Genomic DNA, 14609 nt, shown 5'->3' with positions numbered 1-14609 from the left:
TTATCAGACTCGTTTCTTTGTTCGCGGACATAATAGTTATCACAGCAATAAAATCCCTAGCACACCTCATTAAAGTAAAGGATTATTTGAAATAGATCACTTAACATCAACAATATTTTGCCTTTTGACATTCTTGGCAACTAGAAAAGGCAAAAAGACTCCCAGATATGTCTGGACTTTGATCTGAGTTAATTAAAAGAACATTTCTAATTGGGAGGGAAGAGGGGATTCCCCGCTGAGTTGGGGGTATTTCACAGCATCGTTGGGTTGCAATTGTATCTTAACACTTGGGATCTGAACACCCTGTTAACTCAACAGAAGGCACGTTGGGCAGTTTTCAAAGTAAGGTAGGCTGGTTCTTCAGCCAGCAAGACATGTGGATGGACAAGAAGTTAAACTTTCCCTCAGGAGAAGTAGCAGCTGGAACATCTTTTTATAGCTGGGAAAATCAACTAGGAAGCTTTGAAGAAAGATTTCTTTATTTATTTTTGCTTTTTGAAATGTTCTTGGGCTAGAGGTTTGTATCTCTGGGGAAAACAGACTGAAGGACAATTAAAGATGTCCCACCCAGACTCAGAGAGCAGTCACGAGCTGCCTGTTGGCTGTATTTGAGAGGAAGTCTGGGGGTGCAGGAACAAGAAAGATGAGGGCTAGTGAGTGCCTGGGTCTGTATTCCAGCAAAGGCTACCCGTCTTTCTGCTGTGTTTTCTATGTAGCCTCTGAGCTCACCTGAAACTTCCATTGGAGAGTATAATGTTCTTCAGCTCAACTGTAGCTTAGACTCTGTATCCTAAGTTGGTCAGGTGTCCCCTTGTTTAAAGAAACCTTTCCTGCATCTACGCAGTTGAGGACATGAGAGGGTTCCCCATAAGAAGGCTGGCCCTGAGCCTTATTTAGACATGGACGTCTCCTTGCTCTTCTAGAAAGATAAGAATTACATTGATTGATAAGAAAGTTAGCCTCTTGGCAAATTTGGAGATATTTCTCTTCTTAAAGTCAAAAGCTGGGCTGGGGATATGGCCTAGTGGCAAGAGTGCTTGCCTTGTATACATGAAGCCCTGGGTTCGATTCCCCAGCACCACATATACAGAAAACGGCCAGAAGTGGCGCTGTGGCTCAAGTGGCAGAGTGCTAGCCTTGAGCAAAAAGAAGCCAGGGACAGTGCTCAGGCCCTGAGTTCAAGGCCCACGACTGGCCAAAACAAAAAAAAAATCAAAAGCTGTGGGCCACCAGGAATAGAGCCTACCTTTGCATGGGGTAAATATTGATGGGAAGGTGTAATGGTTTTAGGCATTTGATTTTATGGTATCACTGGAGATACATATATTTTTCTTTTCTTTTCCTCCTGCCTTCCCCTGTTTGTGCCAATACTGAGTCTTGAACTCAGGGTCTGAGTGCTGACCCTTAGCTTTTTCACTCAAGACTGATGCTCTACCACTTGAGGCACAGCTCCACTTCTGGCTTTCTGCTGGTTAATTGGAGGTAAGAGTCTCATGGACTTTCCTGCCTGGGCTGGCTTCAACCCAGGATCCTCAGATTTCAATCTTCTGAGTAGCTAGGATCGCAGGTATGAGCCACCAGCACTGCCATGTTTTGTGAAGGTGATGGTGGCAGGTGTAGGACTGAGTAATGTAATCTGGAGGAGGAGGAAAAGAGGGAGGACCATCGTCCACTGAAAGATGACTTAAAACTGTGGCTGCATAGAATTGACAGGCAATGACTAGGCTAAACGCAGACCCTCATCGATCAGCAATGTGCTAGTGAGCTTTGTGTCACTGTGATATGATACCTAAGGTTAAAAGCATATAGAGGGGACGGGTTTATTTTGCTCACAGTTTCCGTAGTTTCACTACGAACTGAAATTCGGCCCGTCAGTTGGTCCGGTTACTTTGAGCCGGTGGTGGCATAGTATCATGGCAGGAGCTTGTGGAAGAGACCCGTTTGAGGCAGGATGAGTAGGTGAGGAGACGGGGAAATGGTATTATGTTAAATAAATATTAAAAACAGCCAGACCCAAATGTTGGAACCAGGAAACAACCAATAAAGAAATTAATCTTTCTATTTAAATGCTAACTTACCAAGACTGAGAGACCTAAATGGGCCTAGCTATCCGAAACTGTCCTCTGTTGTGAAATGGTAAAAACTTGCCAACTCTGTAAATGAGCAAAGACAGTCAAGATGAGAAGCTAATTTGAGAAAAGGAAGCCAGAAGGCTTACCTGTTATCCAGTAAGACCCAGAAACATCTCCATATTTCAGAATAATAAGCAGCACCCATCTTGGCCACACCTAGAACCATTGTCTACTGATGGGCGTTTTCTGGATGACTTGACCATTTGCTCTCTCCCAGCCCAGTTCAGAAAGAGTAAAGTCAGCAAACGACAGCTGCTACTTTGAGTCTATAAACTCCCATTTCCTGTGTGGGGAGCAGTAAATGGTTCTCTTGCTCCCTACTTTAAGTCTGTTTTATTAAAACTTGTAACTTTGGAGACACCCTGAAACACTTTCCATGTGTGGATCTCAAAGGTCTCTGATGCTCTGGTGACATGTTCACCTCATGGCTGCTTAGAAACAAAGTGTGAGAGACAGAAATGAAGTGGGGTCTCAACAGGTCCTTTAAAGGTCCCTAGTGACTTACTTCCCCTAACGAGGCCCCCATCTCTTAAGGGCCCAACACCTTCCAATAGTGCATCAGGCTGGGGACATTCAAGATTAAATAATTAATGTATTTCCACCAAATAACTAATACTTAATTGGAAGGAGAGATGGTCTTGAACATGCTTCGCACATTCCTGCCCACACAGCTACCCTGTGAGGGAAGTGGCATTGTTGTTATTCCCTTTGACAGGAAGGAAATGGAATAATAGGAAATCTAGATACACCCAGCTTGGGAACATGGAAGCAGGGCGGTAGTTGTCAGCCAAGATCTGGAGCCGTGAGAAGCAAATGGGAAAGAAAGAAAAGAGCTCTCTCAAAAATAGACGCTGATGTCTTCAAGCAAAACGGAGTCTGCCTGCTGGGACAGTTTTGGCTGGAGAAGCCTGCCCTTTCTTGAATAGAAGGTGGAGGCAGGGCAGGCTGGTCAGCCCGGTACTGCGTGCTCAGTGGGGTCTGTCCTGCCAGCCAGGGGCGTGGGGAGATGCATCATGATGGGGGTGACATGGACATGCCGTGCCCTGAAGAATTAAACACCACAGACTCAGATTCCCTTTCTGACAGAGATGGGGTTGCCTGAATCCCTATGGAAATGTGATTCTGTTTGCAGTCAAATCAATTTGAATTAATCTAGCTAGTGTCAATTTTTTCCCCTCCGAACTGTGTAAAATGCTGTTCTAAAATTAGGCTGACTAGTGAAAGCTCACAGCCTTTTTTTTTTTTTTTAAACAGATGGATACTGTTTCCTGCAGAGATTTTTAGTCATTGTTAAGTTTTCCCTGAGGACTTTGTTGTAGCTGCCAAAGGTGGGGACCTCTCTTGGAACCGTTCACGGGATGGTTTGCCTCAGGTTCCTTCAACCTCTCTACCGCACACGAAGCAGGGTTGACAAGGAACATGGACCTGGGCCTTCCCTGTGAGAAACGCAGGCACCTGTCCAAGCTCAAAGAATGGACGTAGAGACAAGCATGGCAGCTAAAGTGAGAACTCGCAAGTGGTGTCGGCCTGTGGCGGGTGAACTCTACAAGCTTACAACAAGCAATATTAAACCTAGTGCGAGGAGATCCCTCTCTCCGCTTGCTCACTGATCTGAGAAATATGGCGCTCACATTCCCTCCTGGATGTTGCCTAAGTTACATTCCTTTCTGTTAGGTCACTTGAATCCATGTACCTCTCTGGGGGTTGGTTGAGTTTTAGAATCAGGCTTTGCTGTCTTCAAACCGCTTTCTTCTATGATGGTGGAAAGGGTCGTGTGCTTTCTGGAACATAAAAAGTGTCTATCTCATTTCCCCCCCTTGCTAACTTGCCTCTTCCTAATCAATTCTGTTTATCGACATGCTTTCCAATGCATGAACTTTGTCATATTGTTGTAAGGCAAGAAAACAGAAGCCACATTTTTAAGGATGGAATCTTGGAGTCTGTTTTTAAAGTCCAGTGACTACATGGTGGACTGCTGTCTCAAAGACCAGCAGTCAGCAAATACACTAATACTGTTAGGAAATTGGGCCATGAAGGCCGGAGAGGAAAGAAAGAACAAAAACAATACCAACAAACCAATTCAGCTCCAATGGAGAGCTGAAGCGGGACACCAGGGTGACTGGAAACAAACCAGGAGACAGGACACAGAAGCTCAGAGACACAGGGCATGGCATAATGGTGCTTGAGTTGGCCTGGGCCTAAATAGGTCAGCTCAGGGGACAGGGTCACAGGAAACTCCCTGTCCCAGGCACTGAACTGACAGGTTTAGTAACCTATCACTCAAATGCCTGCCCCTGCCTCCAGGGATTCAGGCCCGCCCACCGCCTGGGAGGTGGGGCTTCACCTTCCCCCACCATGAAGACAAGATGCCATACCGTCCCACCTCCTTGTGGCCAAGATGGCACCGGCCAGACCTGACTGCACTATTTCAATATCCACCTCTGCAAGCCATCTACTGGTCATTTCCCACTCAGAGTCAGATGTCTTGTTTTGAAAATGGATCCCTTTATTTCAACACTACCTTCTCTGGAGAGTCACTGTTAGGAAGGTCTGTCCTTTTGGACTCTAGAGAAGCCCAGTGGAGTCAAGTGACGCCTTTGGATGATTTACCTTCTCCTGTTTGCATTTCTGAGACAAGCAAGTCAGCAATTAAGGACATTTGTGGGGGCAAGAGATGGCTGGGCACAGCACCCCTGTTGGGCAAGAACATGGATAGGAAAACAGATGCTAGGAGGGGTTTATCCTAAGGACAAGTGAGGTAGGCTGGGAGGTGAGCGAGGAAGAGTAGGTGGGGGGCTCTTCCTGACTGAGAGGGGGACCAACATGCAGGACACAGGTCCCGTCTAGACACCTATGGTGGCAGCCGTTGAGGGCACTCAGTACCTGTCTGCAGACAGGAGAGACCAGTTTACAGAGAACAGGTCCTGTGGGCGTTCCTCACAGCAGGGGGGCCAGTGAACACGAGGGGCTTTTTGTTCCTTGCTGGTCCCCTCAGGTCCCCCCCTTTCCTGTGTGTCCCCCCTGCTTCCTCCGGCCCCCTTCTCTTTTGTTGCCTTGTCTCCACCCTTTCCTTTGTCTGTTCCGTGGATTTCCTCCCCGTGTCAGTACCCTTTAGCTGAGGCTAGTCATCAGTATACTTATTCTGGGTTATTTTTCTCAAGTAAAATACTAATTTGTTCCAAGTAAAAAATCTTACTCAGTCCCCTGTCCCCCCAATCTTTCTTCTATTTTTACACTTCACAGCTGGTGGCAGGGGTGGGGGGAGGGGCGAGTGTTCTGACCTCATTCCCAGGCTGAACCATTGCAGAGGGACTGGAGCTAGCTCTGTAACTACCCGGGACCCTAGCAGCCCATCTCGTCACCTGCCTTCTCGGGTGTCTTTCTTCTTAATTTGGACATCTCTGGAGGAATAAAAGTTCCAGCCTCCGGCTGGTCCGGGGACTGCTCTGTCCCCTCTGCATGGTGGCAGTCAAGAGGCAAGCACAGGCTGGCACAGGCCTGGTTTAGTCCTCTAGCAATCTGGCTAAAGTCGCAAGCTTCGGGCTGTGTCTCCTCCGGGCAGTGGCAGCCGGGTGGGGCTGCAGTTGGCCCTGGAACTGTAAAAGGTGTAAAGTGCTCTCGTCTAAAATTGGATTATAGACAGAGCCAGGCCAGTTTAGTTTCAGTGACCTCCCGCCTGCCTTCCTCCAACTGAAAGTCCATGGAAGTCCATGGGTCTGCTAATGCATTGCTAAACAAGCAGGCCCTGGAGAAATGAGGCCCAGCTAAAGCGCTTTGCTAAAACGTTTTGTCTTAAATCATAGTCATCTGTAACAGTAAGACATTCTGCTTGTTTGATATATGTCACTAAAATTCCAGAAAATATATGGCTGTTACCCATTTTTGCATGCTTTAAGGTCTTTCTACTTGGATGTGTGAGGTGTGTGTGTGTGTGTGTGTGTGTGTGTGTGTGTGTGTGTGTGTGTGAACATGTTCAAGATAAAAACTGTCAGCATTCTGTAAGGAAAAATCAGGTGGGTTTAAATTTAAACCACAAAAGTAAAGGGGAGTTTAAGCTTAAAGTCCAAAGAAGGTCATCAGGTTTGGGCACTACTAAATTTCTCAAAGGATTATTACATTGTTTTAAAGAGGAAGTTTGGCTAAAAGATTTTCTAAAGATTCTTTTATCTGCAAATTAACAATGGGAATGACTTTGGAAAAGGGACTAAAAACCAGGGTCCCTGTAATGAAGAGTTATCTGGCTTAGCAAAGAATGTAAATCCCTTAAGGACTTGGGATTTATTTCTCTCCACTGCTAAAACTTTGGTGCTAAATATCAGAACGTTGAGTATAAAGATTTGTCATTGTTAAAGGTATTATTTGTTTTGTCTGTCTGGAACTGATTTGTTTTTTTTTAATCTGAGGAAGAAATCAAGAGTAAAGAGACATGGAAAACTTACAAAGGGCCAGTGGTTCTCTCGTCAGTATGAAGATTGAGCTGGGAAAAAGGCAGTTTCCATAGGATGGGCCAGTGGCCCACCTTCGTTCTTTTTCGTTTCCTTGTAGATGGACCCTGGAAACTGATGGTAAAATGGGTAGTGTAATTAGTATACCTGAAAACTGCCCCTTGGGATGTTTTAAAAATTGAAAAAGCTTTAAAAGGAGAGTCACAAAGAAAAAAAGGTTAATCTGTAATGTAATTCGGTTTCAATGCTATTTTGCAATTAGATGTGTTTCAGAAAAAGCAAAAAGATTCTCTGAGATTCCTTGTTTGTCAAGTCTGGATCCTTACAAGAGGGTGCTTGTAATTCTTGCATTAAGAAAAACTGTCATTTGAGTTGATAGGTTTTCTAAGAGAACTCAGACTGCAGAAAAAGCAAAAGCAAAATAGTGGCTTTAAAACCAGACTGCAGAAAAGTAAATGGCCACTACCTGTTTTCAAGGTTTTTAAACGGTCATTTAATGCAAATAAAAGCTAAAGTAAATGGTCCTAAATATTTGTTTCAAAGTGGAAAAAGGAAAAATAGGACTATTGAAATGATTGTTTAATCACTCTTTAAGCTTTTTTACCTTCACAGGTTTTCTGTAACAATTACAGGCACGCCCACAGAGAGACAGATGTTTCTTACAAGTTTGTCAGATGTACCTTTGGCTCTTATTAAGTTCCAGGTAAGCCCATGCTTAGGGGGCATTTCTATCTGATCCCCTTGTTGCTTCAATTGGCATAAAAGGGCTTTTGGTAAAGACTCATTGATCTGAGGACTGCAGTTCAGAAGCCAGCCTGGGCAAAAGGGTCCCTGGGAGAGTCTTATCTTTAATCAGCCAGCAGAGTACTGAAAAAAGTGAGGTTGTGCTGTGGTTCAAAGTGGTAGAGCGCTAGTCTTGAGTGGAAGAGCTCAGAAACAGTGCTCAGGCCCTGAGTTCAAGTTCAGAAAACGACCAAGGGAAATGCCAATGGGATATTGCCCCAACACGAGAAAGACACTCCTGGCTTGTCTGGGCAATGGCAGGCATCCAGAGGCAGTTGAAAGACACCGCTCAGATGAGAGGAGATGGTGTCAGATCCTGGAGTCACTTGTGCTTGGCCCTTCAAAATTAATCAGAGCTGGGAGGGCACAGGAAAATAGTCCGCAAGTTTGCCTGTCTAATGCCCATGTCGGTCTACTTTGTAACTGGGCAGAAACTTCCACCCTAGCTTGTCAAGAGCCCAGGACTAGACAGGTTCACAGCCAAATTCTATAAGGCCTTCAAAGGAGAGCTCACTCCAATACTCCTCAAGCTCCTCAAAGAAATTGAAAGCAAAGCATCACTACCAAATTCTCTCTACAAGGCCAGCATAACCCTCATCCCCCTAACCAGATAGAGACTCATCACAGAAAGAGAACTATAGACCCATTTCTGTAACGAACATCAATGCAATACTTCTCAATAAAATTCCGGCCTTTGAGTCAGGAGTCCACGATTAGTCCTCGCGCTCGCCACTAAAGACTCACAATTTGACCTGTTAAGTGGTGGCTTCTCCGTTTCTCATGATTGGACTTCCTTGTAACAGTGCCTCACACTACTTTGATTATATTGGTTTAATAGAATATATTACTGAAATTAAGTTTACCTATTCCTCTTTATGTTTTAATAAGCACAGTTGGTAGGACATTTAAGATTGCCCACAGAGTGGAGCACTGGCAGCTTACACCTGTCATCCTAGCTACTCAGGAGGCTGAGATCTGAGGATTGCAGTTCAAAGTCAACCTTAGCAGAAGAGATTAGGAGACTCTTTATCTCCAGTTAACCAGCAAAAAGCCAGAATGAGAGCCGTGGCTCAAATGGTAGATCCCTAGACTTGATTGAAAAATCCCAAGTGAGAGCCTGAGGCCTTGAGTTCAACCCCAATAATGAAAATCACCCATGGCTATTTTAATGAGGATCGTGACAATAATATGCCCAACACTAAACTCCTCAATTGACTTTCCAAATAGTGAATGTAAGCATCATTTACCTTGTGAGTTTCACTGTTTCTAAAGCCTGAAATGGGGCTAGAGGTATAGCTACGTGATCAAGCCCTGGCCTAGCACGAGAGACTCTGGGTTTAGTACGAACCCAGCACCACAAGCCAAAACAAAATTAGACAAAATAAAGCTAGTTTGAAATGCTCCCTTCTTCCCTTGTGACTTTAGTAAAATCATCACCTCTTTCTCTTCCTACATAACTTAGAATAAGCCACCATCCGGTTCTACAGTGTTTCCTGGGCTCTGTCTCCTTTTGTCTATTCATACAGCTGTCACGTTGATTGCACTGCAATCACATCGTAACCTACTTAGCACTCTATAGCTTTTTGAGATGGTAAATTTCAAGTGTAACTTTCCTGGGCCATCAGACATTTCTTTGTGTGGGTGCTGGGCCTGGAACTCAGGGCCTCATACTCTTGCCTGGCTTTTTCACTCCAAGACGGAATTTTACTACATTTCCCCCAGTCGTTTCTTGAAGCAATTCCATACAACACCGCTTTTGATCAGGAAACAATTTCACAGGACATGAAGTATAGCAATGGGCTCCTGCCCATATGAACAAAAAGTGACCCATCTGAAAGCCGGAGGGAATTCCTCTTGCTTCACAGACTTGGAGCTTGAACAATGTTACTTTGCTTCCCTTGGATTCAAAACTGAAACCTTGATTTATCCTAGATCTCAAGGCCATTGCCTTTTGGACTGGAACTGTACCCCTGGCTCTCCTGGTTCTCAGGCCTTCAGCCTCAACAGGAAATGGACCAGTGGCTCTTCTGAGTCTCTAGCTGATGGACACATACGAAGGTTGTCAGCCTCTGTAACCATGCGCACTAACTCCTCTGTAACCAATGTGTAAACCCGTTGATGGTTTCTTTGAAGAATTCTACCTGGTACACTTGAAGTGGAATAATCTCTACCTACTACACTTAGAATGGAATAATATTCTACTCCATGGTCTAAAAAACAGGCATTTGGATTTCACATATTTCTTTGATTTCCACCTTCTTCAGTCTGCAACCGTTAACATGGCTTTCTTATTTCTTAAACATGCCAAGGGCCGTTCCATATAGAACCTTTTTCACAGCTTAGGATGTATTTTCCCCACATCTGTTTAGTACTTAAGAAAAAAAAAAACCCACAATACTAGGGCTTGAACTCAGGCTTGGCTTACACTCTAGCACTTGAGCCATATTTCCTGCCCTGTACTTTTTGTGCTGGTCCTGGGGCTTGAACACAGGGCTCGGGCACTGTCTCTGGGCTGCTTTGCTCAAAGCTAGCACTCTATCATTTGAGCCACAGCTCCACTTCTGGCTTTATGTGAAGTGAAGATAAGAGCCTCAATGCTTTCCTGCTTGGGTAAGCATTGAACTGACGTTCTCAGATCTCAGTCTCCTGACTTCCTATCTAGGATCACAGGCATGAGCCAGTGGCATCTGGCCCAGCCCTGCTTTTCGTTGGTTATGGTGCTGAGGAGCTTCATGGACTTTCCTGCTTGCGCTGGTCTTGGGGATTGTCCGGGTCTCAGCCTTTTCAGTCTCTGGGATTAGAGGTGTGAGATTCCAGTGCCCAATTTCCTTTCAGTATTTTTGAGAAACAGGTTTTCAAACTCAGATTTCCTAACTACTTTATCCCAAATAGTATCTTATACTATCCTCTCTTTTCACTTTGCTTTTCTTCTTGACCATTTATCACTTTGTTTTATTGTTATACCTCGAAACTATTTGCTCGTTTATTCATCTTTTCATGGCTCACAGTAATCATGGAGGAAAGACTTTACCTCTACTTTTTCTTGTTAAAGTGATCTATCCAGGGAAGTGTTGAGCTGCTACCTTATTTATTATTACCTGCTCTTTATTTCTCCAATTTCTGTGATCTTGCTGATGAAAGCTCCAAAGGAACAAAACACTTTTCATATATCAAATGATAGCTTTCACACACAGTCTCACTCAAGTTTTAACAATCATTGACTCCTAGCAATGCACTTTTACAAAGCTCATTGGAAGCTTAGTGTGGTGGCGGGTGACTATAATAGCACTTAGGAGGCTGAGGGAGGAGGGTAGAGCTTTCCACATCAGCCTCGATTACAAAACAAGACTCTTTCTTGAATAAACAAGTCACAGCACCTCTTTCCCCCCTCCCTCCTCCTTCCTCTCCCTCCTTCCCTCTCTCTCTCAGTACTGGAGTTGTAACTCAAGGTCTTGTGTCTTCTCAGCTGGCACTTTTACCACTTGACCCATGCCTCCAACACAACTACTGACTAACCAGTAACATAATTTCTTGGTTCTCATATCCCAGCCCTATTGCCTTGTGAATTTACTAAACTAATTATACTCTGTTTATGAACAATTGTCCCAATACAGAATTAACCAGTTAGTGTCCAATGAATTCTTTATAGGTATCAAGTCGATGATAAAAAATGTAATAAATGTTACCATCTTTAGAACAAAACTTCTGAGACATCACTGTGTTTTACATACAACTTAATTTTGTCTTGAGTTTTGGGTTACTTTGTATGATAGAAAATGATAGGTTCTACCATTGTTGATCATGAACCTGCATTCAGGAACTGCCAATCTAGGGGTCATGATAATGGGCCATTGTTAATCTTGTTTATTTTTATTTATTTATTTATTGGTGCCAGTCCTGGGGCTTGAATTCAAGGCCTAGGTGCTGTCCCTGAGCTTTGTGCTGAAGGCACAGTGAGTCACAGCTTTTGGCTTCTTGGTAGTTAACTAGAGATAAGAGTCTAATGGGCTTTCCTGCTCAGGCTGATTTCAAACCATGATCCTCAGATTTCAGTTTCCTGAGTAGCTGGTATTACAGGCTGAGCCCTGGGCACTGGCTACTATTAATCATCTTTGGTTCTGTTTCCTCCTCTCTGAAAAGGCACTGCTAGTAACAATGCTATCTATTCCATGCGGATGTTAGGTTGATTGCCTGGGAAAAGGTGCTTGAAAAAGTTTCTAACCCCATGCTACTACCATGCAGATGAACATAGTAGGAGTTCATATTTTCTGTCTGATGAACAAATGAAGTTGTGTTGGCTTTGTTCCTCTTCAGGACAAAGGTGATGACTGTGTAGGATTCACTCAAAATAGACATTGAGCTACTTTTTGAAGGTCTGTTATTCTTTGTTTACTTTGTATTGCTGTGCAATCCCAGTGTCATTTTAAATTATCTTGAGCTAAACATGAGGTGAAAGGAAATAACTATTTTGGAGGAGACCTGTGAGTTCTCTAAGTAATAAGGAAATCACAGTATAAGAACACACACACACACACACACACACACGTATACACAGACATGCAACACATCCATATTATTCAGTAACTCAAAATATCTACTATCTATCATCTATCTTCTATTATGTCATTTATCTTATCTATTACCCATTATCTGTCTTCTATCTATATCTACCATCTATATCTATCTATCGATCCATCTATCATTTACCAATCTCACCTATATTCTTTTGATCCTTGCACCATTTATCGTAACAAGTAGTTTGGTTACTCAACAGAGATAATAACTAGAAAAATACAAGAAAGACAAAAACGAAAAGCTGGTTTTGTTTGTGGTAGAAATTCAACTTTGTTTCAGGAGCTGAAGAAACAGATTATATTATTCTCTGTATCTGAGTTGTTTTTGCTGTCAGCAAGGGTCCAAGAATCATCTTGATTTTCCTCCACTTTCATGCTTATTTTACAGAAGTTTTGTTCTTACTTGCCAGTGTTTTATAAGCATGCTGTTGCCTATGACTCTGATAGAATACAAGCCATAGTTTATTATAGATTTATTGATTTTTTTTTACAATGTGAATTTCTTCTACCCAACTTCCCAAAAGAACCTTAAGTATATAACTGGCACAATAATAAGTTTCCCAGATTACTAAAGAATATGCCTTTGTTCACTCTGAAAAACACATGCCCATAGTTGTTTGTTTTACCTGTAGGTTAGAGAATTTTCCAGGACGACCAAGATAAAACAAACAAAACCCAAGAAGCCAAATGGGCCAAGAGCTTGTGACTCACACCTGTAATTAATTGTAGGTACATAGGAGTCTGAGATCGGATGGGCCTTGTTTGAAGCCAGCCAGGGCAGTAAAATCCATGGTATTTTTATTTCCAATTAACCAGCAAAAAGCTGGAAGTGTAGGTATGGCTCAAGTGGTAGAGTGCCTGCCTTGAATGAAAAAGCCAATTAAGAGTGCAAAGCCCTGAGTTCAAGCCCTAGTGCTGGCTCACAAGAAAATAAAAGAAGCTAAATGAGAGAGTCACGGGATGGGTGACAAGAACGACCTGGTTTACCAGGGTCCCAGTACAACCCCCGCCACAAGAGGCAAAACAGAGCATGCTGGTCAATGCAAACCACTGGTCATTTTGTGACAATGGGTAGAAAGGTCTAGTGAAATGCTCCTGTCATTCTGTCTCCAGTCTTGAACCTGAAGACAGAAGATTGAAAACAATCCTGTCCCTCACGAGCAATGGGATCACATGCAGGAATGTGGAGATTGGGAAGTTAGCAGCAGCAGAGCTTGAATTGCCTCTTCCAGATCGGCTTGGTAACGGCTGTGGACATGTTGTCTTGCTGCCGAGTGGGTGGAGGGCAGCTCAGGGCACGGGGCCTCTGGCTTCGTTCTGCTTCCTTTCCCTTGCACCTCCTCATACAACATTGTCTATCAAGTGGGAAAAATGCAGCCTCCACCCACACTAGCAAGGCCTGAGATGTCATCTGCCATATTGCCTGTGCTCTGGGAATATGCTAATATACATGGGGAGACGGTGAACCTTCTCTGCCTCTATGATTCCCCCATTATATAACTGTTCATCTTCACAGTCATTCTCAGAGTGTACATGTTCCAAAAAAACCCAGCAACTGTATGCAGGACCTTCCTGGAAGAGTTAAGAAGAGCTCCTCAACAACTGCCAGTCCGTTTCACATTCTGCTGTGCTGTCTTCAGAACAAGTGGGTGAGCGGAGAGGACCGTCTGTCCGGCAAGTGTGACCGAGGAAACGTGCCTGCTAGGCGCACAGATAGGCTGCGTTTCTAAACCACAAAGGGCAGAGCTTGGGCCTTCTGCTGCCTGATTATGCTATTGCGATCTCGAGTTAGACTGAGGTAAAGGCCAAAGTTTTGACTATACAAAGGTGTTTTGGTGCCAGTACTGGAGCTTGAATTCGGGATCTACCCAGGGCTGGTGGTCTACCACTTGAGTGAGCCACAGCTCCACTTCTGGATTTTTTTGGTGGTTAATTTGGTGGTAAGAATCTCAAGGACTTGCCTGCCCAGGCTGGCTTTGAACTGTGATCATCATATATTAGTTCCCTGAGTGGCCTGGAATATAGATTTTACACATTATTTACCTGTTTAATCTGTAAGTACTCAGAGAATCATCCTTAGGCCTGGAAACTAGACTTAGGATGACAGTCAAACTCCTCATAAATCTTACAAAATATCACATCAAATAAGACACCTCAAAGCTGATGTTCTGAGTTTTTTTACTAACATAGTCTTTTGAATGTAGTATGGATACATTTAGAGACTGTAATAATAGGCTGTCTGGGTATTTGTTTTAAATCTTAATAGCATTAGTTGATTGTTGGAGCTTGGTTATAAAATGTCAGCTTTGGGCTGGGATGTAGCTCAGTGGCAAAGTGCTTGCCTAGCAAGTGCAACGTCCTGGGTTCGATCCCCAGTACCAAAAAAGAAAAATACAAAAGCAACTGCTAAATAATTTATTCCCTGAGAATTTGAAGGGGCTGAGAATTCTAAGGGGCTAGTCTATGGCTATTTATTAAAACAAAATATAATTTTATGAGGCATTGTTAATAGAGTACACAGCCAATATAATTTATCATCATGTAGCTGAAACTTGACATGTTACTTTGTAGAAAATATATGGGGTGTGTGTGTGTGTGTGTGTGTGTGTGTGTGTGTATTGGTACTGGGGCTTGACTTTAGGGCCTTGTGCTTTTCACTCAAGGCTGGCACTTTA

The sequence above is a fragment of the Perognathus longimembris genome, chromosome 16 (assembly GCF_023159225.1).
Source record: "Perognathus longimembris pacificus isolate PPM17 chromosome 16, ASM2315922v1, whole genome shotgun sequence".
In the NCBI taxonomy this organism is placed as follows: domain Eukaryota; kingdom Metazoa; phylum Chordata; class Mammalia; order Rodentia; family Heteromyidae; genus Perognathus; species Perognathus longimembris.
Note: the sequence above shows the minus strand (reverse complement) of the source record.